The following is a 14,466-nucleotide window of genomic DNA, read 5'->3' as shown; positions in this document are numbered from 1 at the left end:
AGATTTTGATGAGGTAACTTAATTTATTGGAATGGCATTATAGAGTTGGTGTGAGGCCAAATCAGCCCACTTCGTACATAAAACGGATAGAATATTTTGGCTGGACCTGGTCGGTTTAAATGCTAAAGGGTTAAGTTGACCACACAATAAGAATATATTTCTTTACTGCCCACAAGGGGCTAAACATAGAGGGGACAAACAAAGACAGAGAAAGGGATTAAGTCGATTACATCGAACCTCAGTGCGAAACTGGTACTTTATTCATCGACCCCGAAAGGATGAAAGGCAAAGTCGACCTCGGCGGAATTTGAACTCACAACGTAACGGCAGACGAAATACCGCTAAGCATTTCGCCCGGCGTGCTAACGTTTCTGCCAGCTCGCCGCCTTCCCATACAATAAGAATAGTCTAATTGAAGTTTGTACGTCGACCATAAGTTCGTCGCAAGACAAAAGATGAGTTGCCCCCCTTGATACAAATTCATTCGCAAAATCAGCCCCCTTTAATTGTGCTCAGATTGTTTTTCAATTTTGGTGTATCGTAAATTAAAGAATCTGATGTTATTTGGAATTATATTTTGGAAAATTTGGGTAATTTTAGCCAGTCACCAGACAGCGAGGCATTAACAGTTTGTTATCATAACAACCGTATGTGTTGTTTCAATTCACCCGCACGTTGTTGTTCACACTACGAGATCCAATTTGTGTTTTGTTTTAATAAAAAAATTTCCTCCAACCGCTAATATTGCAAGACAGGCGATGACTTCGGCATCGGTAACAATGCATTATCATCGAAACTAGATGTAATTTCTGCAATTAAAGACCGCGCAGAAGTTTGTGAATTATAATAATAATAATAATAATAATAATGAAATTATTGTATACAGTGCTCAGGTGCACCACAACTTGTCAGAAAGTGCATATAAAGTACATGCAGTAATGTAGAAATGTCTGGAAAGTGAACAATGTATGAGTCAGATACATGCTTGCGTGTGTATGGAGGGGAGAAAATCAGGTGTAGTGTTGGCGAATCTCAGAAAGCATGGAAGTTTTGAAGGATGCAGTGGTCCGACAACTAACAACTGATGCCGGCAGTTTGTTCCATGCTTCAGCAACTCTCAGCGTGAAAAAATGTTTCCTGAAGTCATGGGAGCTGTGCTGTTTTCTGACTTTGTAAATATGTCCACGGGTGTTAGATGGGTGGCTAGTGATTTAAATTTCATTTTTGAAATGTAAACTTTTGGTTTTGAAGGATGAGAAGGATGGCAATGCTCGCCGAATGTTTTAAATATAGATAAATTATCCTTTTCCAGCACGATATGCACTCTTGCTTTACATTCTCGGATCTTTTCGGTTTGACCGGCAGTTTTTTAAAATAATTTCCACGTAACTAAACACTTTTAAACTTCGTATACTGGTAGAATGTGTTTATAAAACCTCTTTTTCTCTTGGCCTTATTGAGAAAATTCTATAGTTTGTAAGATATGTTTTTTTTTTTTTTTTTTTTTTTTTTTTTTTTCAATTTCTGAAATTTCAACCAATCAATGACGTCTATTGAGGTGAAAACATTGTGCCGTATGAATATGTCCCTCGTTTAAGAAACAGATTGGGTTTATTTACATTTGTGAAGAAAAAAAAGATACCCTTCCCCCCCACCCCTAACTCTAACTCTAAAACAGATTGAAATACAATAGATCGATAATAGGGTCATAATTATGGGTGACAATTTCATATGACCCCGCTATAAAAAAAACTGTCGTTCAAACCGAAAAGAACCCAATATACTTTTTCACCGTATTTTCTATCTATCCTATGAGCAAAGTTAAGATCAACTAATTTCACCCCACCTTTACTGGTTCCTACTTGACAGACCTTTGTAATAAGTTGACTACACAAAAAATTATTGTCGAATGAATAAAGACATTTTAAATGAGTTAAATTAATTTACCCACTTATTGGTTGAAACAATCGTTTACCAAGGGGAGCAACTCTTCTTTTGTCTTGCGGCGAACTTTCCTAGGCCAAAAATCCCGAGGTGAATTTTCTTGCGGCGAACTTTCCGGATACAGTTGTGTTGAGTGGGACAGATCTTGAAGTCCTGTATTAGTGAAGTGAACTTCTTAACTGAAGGAGTGGCTGTGTGGTAAGTAGCTTTCTAACCAACCACATGGTTCCGGGTTCAGTCCCACTGCGTGGCATCTTGGGCAAGTGTCTTCTGCTATAACCCCGGGCCGACCAATACCTTGTGAGTGGATTTGGTAGACGGAAACTGAAAGAAGCCTGTCGTATATATGTATATATATGTGTGTTTGTGTGTCTGTGTTTGTTCCCCTAGCATTGCTTGACAGCCGATGCTGGTGTGTTTACGTCCCCGTTACGTAGCGGTTCGGCAAAAAAAAGAGACCGATAGAATAAGTACTGGGCTTACAAAGAATAAGTCCCGGGGTCGAGTTGCTCGACTAGAGGCGGTGCTCCAGCATGACCGCAGTCAAATGACTGAAACAAGTAAAAGAGTAAATGGCTATGTCTTCACTGTTCTTGTCTTTGAGTACTCTTAACATTTTAAAGATTACTTATGAAGTATTGGTTTAATGGACATCTGAAGGTTTTGGAAAGAACTTAATATCGATTGTTAAATGACATTTGGAGACTGAACTTTTTAAAAATATATATTCAGAAATGAGATGATCAAGGTTAAAAGAAAGCTAAGATATAAATCCTGTAAGCTGTGAATGTACTGTAGCTATGATATATCCTGTGAGCTTTGGTCGTACAGTGGGTGTAAGATTGTGTGTGTGTATGTATGTATGTATGTATGTATATATATATATTGGTAAAAATGGTAAGATAACAAAAGAAAGAATGAGACCTCAATATTATGTAAATAGAGGAAATTTATCTATAAAATAATATGTGACAATTATTCAATAGCCAAGATAAAACTCTGAGTTTCGGATGCCGAGGTGGAAATCCACAATACCATCTCTTCGGTTATCTGGGCTATTGAATAATTCTCTCTCTCTCTCTCTCTCTCTCTCTCTCTCTCTCTCTCTCACTCACTCACTCACTCACTCACTCACTCACTCACTCACTCACTCACTCACTCACTCACTCACTCACTCACTCACACATATATACATATATATATATATATATGTATATATATGGAGGTGCAATGGCCCAGTGGTTAGGGCAGCGGACTCGCGGTTTCGATTCCCAGACCGGGCGTCGTGAGTGTTTATTGAGCGAAAACACCTAAAGCTCCACGAGGCTCCGGCAGGGGGTGGTGGCGATCCCTGCTGTACTCTTTCGCCACAACTGATGACCTGGTCTTATATATATATATATACTCTTTACTCTTTTACTTGTTTCAGTCATTTGACTGCGGCCATGCTGGAGTCGAGCAAATCGACCCCGGGACTTATTCTTTGTAAGCCCAGTACTTATTCTATCGGTCTCTTTTGCCGAACCGCTAAGTGACGGGGACGTAAATTACACCAGCATCGGTTGTCAAGCAATGCTAGGGGACAAACACACACCACACATACATAATATATATATATATATATATATATATATACGACAGGCTCTTTCAGTTTCCGTCTACCAAATCCACTCATGGCATTGGTCGGCCGGGGCTATACAGAAGACACTCGCCCAAGAGCCATGTGGTTCGAAAGCAGGCTACTACCACACAGCCACTCCTGCGCTTTTAATATATATATATTATATATATATATATTATATATATATATATATATATAAATGTACCCTGTAATATATCCTGTGATGTATATCCTGTAAACTACGAGTGTTCTGTAGCTGAAACTCTGATCACATGGTGAGTTCAAATCTTATAGCTGTAGATATTTTGTTGGACTTGTATGAAAGTACATAACTGTTTGTTCAAGTTTCCTTGCTACCCCCAACCCCAAATTTGCTTCTTAATGGTAGTGTTTAGTTAGAAGGGTATTTAGGCGGCGAGCTGGCAGAAACGTTAGCACGCCGGGAGAAATGCTTGGCGGTATTTCGTCTGCCGTGTTGTTCTGAGTTCAAATTCCGCCGAGGTCGACTTTGCCTTTCATCCTTCCGGGGTCGATTAAATAAGTACCAGTTACGCACTGGGGTCGATATAATCGACTTGGTCCGTTTGTCTGTCGTTGTTTGTCCTCTCTGTGTTTAGCCCCTTGTGGGTAGTAAAGAAATAGGTATTTCGTCTGCCGTTACGTTGTGAGTTCAAATTCCGCCGAGGTCGACTTTGCCTTTCAGACTTTCGGGGTCGATAAATTAAGTACCAGTTACGCACTGGGGTCGATGTAATCGAATTAATCTCTTTATCTGTCCTTGTTTGTCCCCTCTGTGTTTAGCCCCTTGTGGGTAATAAAGAAATGGGTATTTAGCTGTGCAGCAGATCCTTTTACGAAGAAACAAAATTCCAGTATGCAGAAAATTTCAGTATACAAAAAACAGAACACTTTCACTATATGTGGAAGTACTGTAGTCAGGATCTAGTCCAAATCTTAGTAATTTCTTATGTGTTCCTGAAAAAGCCTGTAACTTTGCTTGTTTGAGTTTGCCTAAACGAAACTAAACACTTCTAATAATTTTAGCAATGAAGACAGTATTCACAGACTTTCACTGACAGTTGTAATAAAATCTCTGGGGAGTTAGCTATTAACATATTGAGTTTCAAAGGCGGTGAGTTGGCATGTCGGGCAAAATTCTTGGCGGAGTTTGAACCCAAAACGTAAAGACGGACGATATACTGCTGAGGTTGACTTTGCTTCTCATCTTTTCGGAGAGGATTAAATAAGTATCAGTTGAGTACTGGGGTCGATGTAATTGATTTATCCTTTCCACGAAATTGTTGACCTTGTGCTAAAATTTGAAATCAATATATTGAGTTGTAGGCATGGTTGGGTGGTAAGCAGTTTGTTTCCCAACCACCTGGCCCTGGATGCAGTCCTACTGCGCGGCACCTTGGGTTAGTGTCTTCTACTATAGCTCTGGGTTGACTAAAGCCTTTGTAAGTGGATTTGGTTGATGATGGAAACTGAAAGAAGCTTGTAGAAACCATGCCAAAACAAACAATAGAGGTTGGTGCTACCCTCTGTTTTGCCAACTCTTACCCAATCGTCCAACACATGCAAGCATGGAGATTGGATGCTAAATGTTGGTGAGGACGATGCTGTTGAGCGAACGGTCTTCGTCCCAGAGCTCGCAAGATGGGAGAAGTCCGAAACGTGGTCCTTTGCTATTCGTAAGACTCACAGAAGAGAAAGCAGGTCAACCCCCGACACCGAGAGCATCGACGGATGGATGAATGCGCATCCAGGCTCAGCGGTTGCGTAGGAAGTCGGGGACAAGAAACAGGAAGAAAAAGTGAGAGAAAGTTGGAGCGAAAGAGTACAACAGTGGTCACCACCACCCCCTGCCGGAGCCTCGTGGAGCTTTAGGTGTTTTCGCTCAATAAACACACACAACGCCTGTCTGGGAATCGAGGTGATGATGATGATGTGTGTGTGTGTGTGTGATTTGTTAACTTGTTTTGACGTTGCATGATAGTTGTAAACGAGTGTCATAGTCCTACAAGCAATGTCACCCATTTCTAATATTTTGTGAGAAGATGTATAGCCATAGGGAAATACTGCCTTGCTTGGAAAGAGGTGAGGGTTGGCAACAGGAAGGGCATCAGGCAATAGAAAACCTGCTTCAAATAAACTCCATCTGACTCAATGCAGGCATGGGAAAGTGGTCATTAAACGAAGAGTTAAATGATTTAAGAACTGAACCTCAAACAAGAACAATAGACTTACTAACGAGACCCAAGCCTTGTATGAAAATATTAGCTGTTAATTTATAATACAAGGTTTATCAGAAGAAGCTCCCAGATGTTACATGGCCAAGGATGATGAAGCTGGGAGGGTTTTTTCTTTTTCTTTTTGCTGCATCCCATATCATATTATCAGTATGTAGGCATGGTTGTGGTCTCATGTTCTATCTTACTACACAACACTTTGCGCACATGTCTTCTATAGCCTTAGTAGGACTCTCTGAAACGTTGGTTTCTCCACTCTTCATGTCAAGTGCATTGTGCTCTTTGTTGATTTTACTTCATAATATGTCTTGTCGATACAGAGCATCACTATCCTCAATGGAGTCTGTTTTATCATATAGCTGTTTTATCATTTTAGCTAACCAATTCTTTGTTAGTGGAATTTGTAGATAGGAAGACGCCGTGGTGATCTCATTCTTGCTCACAACATCATAAGCGGAAAGTGTAACCTTTCGAAAGAGCTGTTCTTCACTCCTGCCCCAGAGCGTCGGCTGCGGGGTCACCCCGAAAAGCTCTATCTGCGACGATTTCATCTCAATCGAAGGAGAGGGGCTTTCTCCGTCCGGGTTGCGGATCCGTGGAATAAGCTGGCGGACGAGATAGTGAAGATGCCGACGACCGCTCGGTTCAAAGTCTCTCTTGACCAGAAATGGCCTGAACTCTTTGCATGAACACCCTCCATGTACATAACTCCATGCCGTCCTACATGGCCTTGCTTTTTGCTTTTTGAGCCAAAAACTTAACTTAACTTAACTTAACAGGAACTATATAGAAGCCAGTTGTGTGTGTACGCGAGTGCATCTCTGAGTACTTACATTCAACGTCATGAAAGAACTGCGAGAAAAAAGAAAAAGAAAATGATGTTGGCATGTCCTGTCACAAAATCGTCCACCAGCTCTGTACTTTCGAAGAAGACAAATTGAGAAGCCCTTACTTAGAAAACAAGAGTTAGTGACTGGAAAGTTATCTGCTGTAAAAGAATGACTCAAAGTACTTGTCCAACCCTTCGAAAAGGAGACAGGAAACAAACGAGTTATAAACGCAAGGTTTTGCAGAAAACATGTTGAATATTTAACCTGGAGGTCAGTTATTTCATCACTATTTGCCTTTATTGCCTTCGTTTTCAGTCCTCTCTGGTTTGGCAAAGTCACCAAACTTCTTGCTTGCAGTGTGTGTCAGTTGGGCTTTCTCCATCCTATATTTATTAGCTTAAAAGGCGGCGAGCTGGCAGGCACGTTAGCGCACCGGGCGAAATGCTTAGCGGTATTTCGTCTGTCGTTACGTTCTGAGTTCAAATTCCGCCGAGGTCGACTTTGCCTTTCATCCTTTCGGGGTCGATAAATAAAGTACCAGTTACGCACTGGAGTCGATGTAATCGACTTAATCCCTTCGTCTGTCCTTGTTTGTCCTCTCTGTGTTTAGCCCCTTGTGGGCAATAAAGAAATAATGCCACGCTAGAAAATTTCGAGCCTTCTATCTGACCACTTTATAATAATAATAATAATAATTGTGTACAGTGCTCAGGTGCACTACAACTCATCTAAAGTGTATACATAATCAGGTGTAGTTTCGGCGGATTTCGGAAAGCATGAGGGCCTTAAAGGATGCAGTGTCATGGCAGTCAACAACTGACGCAGGCAGTTTATTCCATGCTTCAGCAACTCTGAGCGTGAAAAAATGTTTCCAAAAGTCATGGGAGCTGTGTTGTTTTCTGACTTTGTAGGCATGTCCACGTGTGTTAGACACATGGAGATCAAAAAGGTGTTCAGTGTTGTTGTTGGTGAGGTGGTTGATAACTTTGTGGGTGTTTACCAAGTCCGTCGCCAGACGCCGGAGCTTCAGTGAATCCATGCCCAGGGAAACAAGGCGCTCAGAATATGGTAGGTGTCTGATGGAGGGTATGCGTTTGGTTGCACGTCTCTGGACAGATTCCAGGAGGTCGATGTTCTGAGCAAGATAGGGGTTCCAAACTGATGATGCGAATTCCAAGTGTGGTCGTACCATAGCTGTATACAGTTTTAAATAGATGGCTGGAGAGCGGCTAACAAAAGTCTTGCTGAGTGATGCCAAGACACCCTCGGCCTTCTTGACAATTTTAGAGATATGCCTTGTCCTTGATTTGATATAGTAAAAAAAAAACGAATTTTGTTTCATAGAACACACTTTACAACCTTAAAAAAAATATGGAAGGCACATTAATTCTCGTAATTCTTGAAATAACAAAAAAAAAAATCTATTCTAAAAAAATAAGGGAAATAACTCCATATGCAATATGCATAGTAATTTCCCCTGGTTTTATTATAATCCAATGTTCTAGACTTCGTTGAATTCAGGACTAGCTGGCAGAATCGTTAGCACGCCGGACAAAATGCTTAGCGGCATTTCTTCTGTGTTAAAGTTTTGAGCTCAAATTGCACCGAGGTCGATCTTGCCTTTCATCCTTTTAGAGTCAACAAAATCGGACTCCCTACTTCCTCACACCAATTTCAAGCCTTTGTGATTATTGGAGGGTGTTATCTGGAATCGTTGAGATGGCAGAAACGTTAGCACGCAGGGCGAAATGCGTAGCCGTATTTCGTCTGTCGTTACGTTGTGAGTTCAAATTCCGCCGAGGTCGACTCTGCCTTTCATCCTTTCGGGGTCGATAAATTAAGTACCAGTTACGCACTGGGGTCGATGTAATCGACTTAATACCTATGTCTGTCCTTGTTTGTCCCTGTCTGTCTGTCTATTTTCTATCTGCCTGTCTATCTATCTATCTATCTATCTATCTATTTTTCTGTCTGTCTGTCTATCTATCTATCTGTCTATCTATCTATCTATCTATCTATTTTTCTATCTGTCTGTCTGTCTATCTATCTATCTGCCTACCTGCCTGTCTGTCTGTCTATCTATCTATCTATCTATCTATCTTATCTATACTCTTTTACTAGTTTCAGCCAGAGGCTGGGGCCATACTGGAGCACACATTTTAGTGTTTTTTTGTTTCGCCTTTCTATACTGTTTTTGGTGAAGAAGCGAGTTGGTCGGAACTGCTTTTCTTTGTGCCTCCTGCCGCGATGTGACTTCATCTGGGATTTCAGATAGAAACCTGTCCAGATGCATTTTGAAGGTTTCCACATCTACAACTCGCAAATCTCTGAGGTTGCTTGGCAGGATGTTAAACAGCTGCGGTCCCCTGGAACCCAAGCTGTTGTGATACTGGCTTCTTATCCGAAATATAGAAGATGGTATCTTTAGTATTATGCAGTGCCGTCCTGTACGGTGGTTGGTATAGCTTTTAATATAAGGCGGCGAGCTGGCAGAAACGTTAGCACGCCGGGCGAAATGCTTAGCGGTATTTCGTCTGCGTTACGTTGTGAGTTCAAATTCCGCCGAGGTCGACTTTGCCTTTCATCCTTTCGTGGTCGATAAATTAAGTACCAGTTACGCACTGGGGTCGATGTAATCGACTTAATACCTATGTCTGTCTTTGTTTGTCCCCTCTGTGTTTAGCCCCTTGTGGGTAATAAAGAAATAGGTATTTCGTCTGCGTTACGTTGTGAGTTCAAATTCCGCCGAGGTCGACATTGCCTTTCATCCTTTCGGGGTCGATAAATTAAGTACCAGTTACGCACTGGGGTCGATGTAATCGACTTAATACCTATGTCTGTCCTTGTTTGTCCCCTCTGTGTTTAGCCCCTTGTGGGTAATAAAGAAATGGGTATAGCTTTTAATTCCAAAGTTGGCAGCTAGACCTCCCAAGACCTTCCATGTGTATATCACTGCATACGTTTTTCGCCTTCTCTCCAGAGTGTAGAGCTTCAGTTCTTGTAGCTTATTCCAGTAGCTTATCTGTTTCACCGAGTGAATCTTCTTTGTGTAGTGGCGCTGGATTGTCTCAAGTTCCACCACCAGTTTGACGCCCTGCAGCGACCACAGTTGGGAGCAGAAATCCAGATGACTGAGAACAAAAGCCGTCCGTAGGAGTAGCAAGGTATCCTTATTTCTGGTTCTGAAGGATCTAAAGATCATCCAGCCTCTCGCCCGCACAGTGTTGTCTTCTTGGTCATTTGTACATGGAATGTTGCATCATTACTCATGTGGATTCTCAGATCACGCACCGATTCTAACTCTGGGATTGAACTGCCCTCTGCTCCTTTGTATTCTGATTGTAGTCTGTGGGCTGATAGTGGAGTGCTTGAAAGTTAGCATTGAAATGCATGTTATTTTCATCAGTCTATTTATATATTGCATGCAGGAATGGCTGTGTGGTAAGTAGCTTGCTAACCAACCACATGGTTGCGGGTTCAGTCCCACTGCGCGGCATCTTGGGCAAGTGTCTTCTGCTATAGCCTCGGGCCGACCAATGCCTTGTGAGTGGATTTGGTAGACGGAAACTGAAAGAAGCCTGTCGTATATATATATATATATATATATATATATGTGTGTGTTTGTGTGTCTGTGTTTGTCCCCCTAGCATTGCTTGACAACCGATGCTGGTGTGTTTACGTCCCCGTCACTTAGCGGTTCGGCAAAAAAAGAGACCGATAGAATAAGTACTGGGCTTACAATAGAATAAGTACTGGGCTCGACTAAAGGCGGTGCTCCAGCATGGCCGCAGTCAAATGACTGAAACAAGTAAAAGAGAAAAGAAAGAGAGGTCGTTTTGCAGTTTTCGCATGTCTCCAGGATCCTCGACTGCCTGAGATACCTTTGTATCATCAACGTAGCTGGTGAGATTGGCTGATTGTATGGCAGAAGGCATGTCTGTGAGAGCTACTACAAATAGTAGTGGCCCCAGTACAGTTCCCTGAAGAACACCGCTGCGGATTGATGTCTCTCCAGAGAGAGAGAGAGAGCACCATTGGCTGCAACTGCCTGACTTTTAAAAGTCGTGCAACCATTCTCCCAGTTTTCCAGTGTTACCAAAGTCACGTAATGTTTTAATAGTTGTGTGAGGAAGCTCTTCCTTGGGTGGAAACCATGTTGGGTGTTTGTGAGCAAGTTATTCTCTTCTAGGAACGCTATCAGTCTCCTTGTGACAATGCGTTCCATAACCTTGCTAACGTGTGAAGTTAGAGATATGGGCCTGTCATTTTTAGCATCCTCTCTGCTTCCTCCTTTATGGACAGAACATATGAAACACCCTTTTAATAGTTTGGGAAGTTTTCCACATGCAAGGAAACTCTGAAAAAGTATCTGCAGTGGTTTTGCCAGAGCTTTTTTTGCATGTTTTAGAACAGCCGGGAATCCATCCGGGTCCGTTGCTGAGTTTGAGCTCAATGGCCGCTATCGCACCTTCCTCTTTGATGTCAATGTCATCGATAATTGCCTTTTTCCTTTGTAGGTCTGCACTGTCGAAAAACTCTTTAGGGTCGCTTACTTGCCAGTTTCTCAGTGGAGAGGTGAAGACACCCTGGAATTGCTTATTTAGTACTTCACTTATCCTCTTGGGGCCTGCAGTTAGCAAACCATCTTCTTCAAACAGTGGCTCTATCTTGTAGTGCATTGAGGCAGACTCCTTCGCGAACTTGTTGGAGGCTTTAGGATTTATTTTTATATTTTCCACTGCCCTGATTTTTCTTTCTTCCCTTTCCTTTTCATGGGTGTGTCTGAGTTTATTTTCGATCTCTAAAAGTCTCTCTTTGAGGAGGGATTTCTCGCTGTCATTAAGTTGTTTATTTAAGCGATTGGAGATCTTTATCCTGTCTCATAAGAACTCTTCTGTCTCGAGAATGATGTTTTTGTATGTGGTTTCTCTTTTCTCTGGAGCAAAGTTAATATTTCTTTACTACCCACAAGGGGCTAAACACAGAGAGGACAAACAAGGACAGACAAACGGATTAAGTCGATTATAGCGGTATTTCGTCTGCCGTTACGTTGTGAGTTCAAATTCCGCCGAGGTCAGCTTTGCCTTTCATCCTTTCGGGGTCGATAAATTAAGTACCAGTTACGCACTGGGGTCGATGTTATCGACTTAATCCGTTTGTCTGCCCTAGTTTGTCCTCTCTGTGTTCAGCCTCTTGAGGGTAGTAAAGAAATAGGTATTCTCCTCGATCTCTGAGTTCAAGTCTCACCAATGTGAACTTTACCTTTCCTTTCTGAGAGAGAGAGAGAGAGAGAGAGAGAGAGAGAGAGAGAGAGAGAATACTTTAGTGAACGTAAGAATGTATGTGTGTATGAGCGAACGAAAAAATGTGCGCGCGCGTGAACAAAAGAATGCGTAAACGAAAGAATGCGTGCATGTTAACATGCAGTGTGGTATGTTACATATAAATAATACTGATGTGATAGTAATGTAGCCAAATTGGTGTATCACATCACACGCCGCAAGAACCTCAAGGGTGAACAGACGTTTGGGCTCTATTGTACCATGATAATCTGTAACATGGTATTGGGTTGTCCGGAAAGTTCGTGCCGATTTATAGCAGCTTACCTTTCGACTTATTTTAGAACATGGTTGAGTCCATAAAATAGGATTTGACTACACATCCATTTAGAGCACAGTTTAAGTTATCTTTTCGTGGAAGAAGGTTTATGTTCCTATTACCTGTGTTAATTCTGTAATCCTTTAAAATGGAAGATAAGAAAGTTCATTTTCGGCACTTGATGCTTTGGGAACCAGACAAAAATTGCTGCAGCTCGGCTGGGATGTGTTACCCCGTCCTCCGTATTCACCAGATATTGCTCCTTTAGATTTCCACTTATTCAGGTCTCTGCAGAATAGTCTTAATGGTAAAAATTTCAATTCCTTGGATGACGTAAAAAGATACCGTGGTGAATTCTTCACCATGAAACCACCTCAATTCTGGGAAGAGGGTATTTTCAAGGTAAACGAAAGATGGAGACACACTGTGCAACAAAATGGTTCATATTTGGTTGATTAAAAATGTAATGGCAAGTATTTATTGACCTTTTCCTTTCCTTTAAAAAATCGGCAGGAACTTTCCGGACAACCCAATACAAATCGGCAGTCGATTAAATTGATCCCATTACTTGGCCAGTACTCTATTTTATCAACTCCGAAAAGTCAAAACAAAGTTGACCTTGACCGTATTTCAAATCTAAACGTAATGAGTCAGAATAAATATTGCGAGTCCTTTAATCGGACGCTCAACGGTTTTTGTTCCGGTTCACTGCTCCTTTCTGTTCTACATTTATTTACATCATTCTCTAACTTTGGCTAAAGGCCTGACATTTAGGAAATGGATAAAGTCAATGGCATGGACCATTAGTACTCAACTCGTACTCCGTTTTATTGACCCCAAACGGTAGAGAGGCAAAGTTTATCTCAACAGGATTTGAACTTACAACGTAACGGCTAACAACTAAATACAGCAAAGCATTTTCTTCGATGCAATCATGTTTTTGACTATCTATTACCCGTTTCGAAAGATAAATTTCTGAAAAGTTTTACAGGTGTTTACAGTTCCAATAATGACTTGGATCTCTAGTCTTCGAATAAACTTTCTGGTTTTGAGAAGCTTAATCTTGTAATTTGGGTAGATCACACACACACACACACACACACACACACACACACACACACACACACACACACACACACACCACACACACACACACACACACACCACCACACACACACACACCACACACACACACACGCGCATGTCGAGTCGTCTTTAGCCTTGTCGGGGCTTCAATCAAGCAGAATTTGCGTACCCTTGCATGGTTTTAAATACTTTCCTTCACAAGGAAGGAAAACTACAAATGTAGAAATTAAATGTTTGTTAGAATATTATGCAAGGCGCAGGAGTGGCTGTGTGGTAAGTAGCTTGCTAACCAACCACATGGTTCCGGGTTCAGTCCCACTGCGTGGCACCTTGGGCTAGTGTCTTCTACTATAGCCTCGAGCCGACCAATGCCTTGTGAGTGGATTTGGTAGACGGAAACTGAAAAGAAGCCCGTCGTATATGTGTATATATACATATATGCGTGTGTGTGTTTGTGTGTCTGTGTTTGTCCCCCTAGCATTGCTTGACAACCGATGCTGGTGTGTTTATGTCCCCGTTACTTAGCGGTTCGGCAAAAGAGACTGATAGAATAAGTAATGGGCTTACAAAAGAATAAGACCCGGGGTCGACTTGCTCGACTAAAGGCGGTGCGCCAGCATGGCCGCAGTCAAATGACTGAAACAAGTAAAAGAGAGTAAAAGAATAAAAAAGGTAAAAAAGACTGTTTAAAGATACACTTTCAATATTTTGAATTCTTTTGCTAATATAAGAAGCGGGATAGAAAGTGTGTATATGTGAGATAAAGAGGAGAGATAGATAGATAGAAATATAGAGAGAAAGAGTGAAAGTGAGTGTGCGTGTGTGTGTGTGTGTGTGTGTGTGTGTGTGTGTGTGAGAGAGAGAGAGAGAGAGATCGTATCAACATTACTGGCATTGTTCTCGGTATATTTTGTTACAAACACGGAGTGAAGAAGAGTTTGTAAGACTTTTAGAAATTCCACGTATGCTATTGAGCTGAAGTAACTGTAGCGGATTTTCCTTTAAAAAAATGAAAGAATATGATTAAAAAAACATGTTGAAAAATAGATACATTACCTTCGCTGAAACAGTTCTTTATTCTCTTCCATTTTGCTTCTATAAATATTTTCACACCACTTTTTATATCTAGCCTTTT

The sequence above is a fragment of the Octopus sinensis genome, linkage group LG10 (assembly GCF_006345805.1).
Source record: "Octopus sinensis linkage group LG10, ASM634580v1, whole genome shotgun sequence".
Classification (NCBI taxonomy): Eukaryota; Metazoa; Mollusca; class Cephalopoda; order Octopoda; family Octopodidae; genus Octopus; species Octopus sinensis.
Note: the sequence above shows the minus strand (reverse complement) of the source record.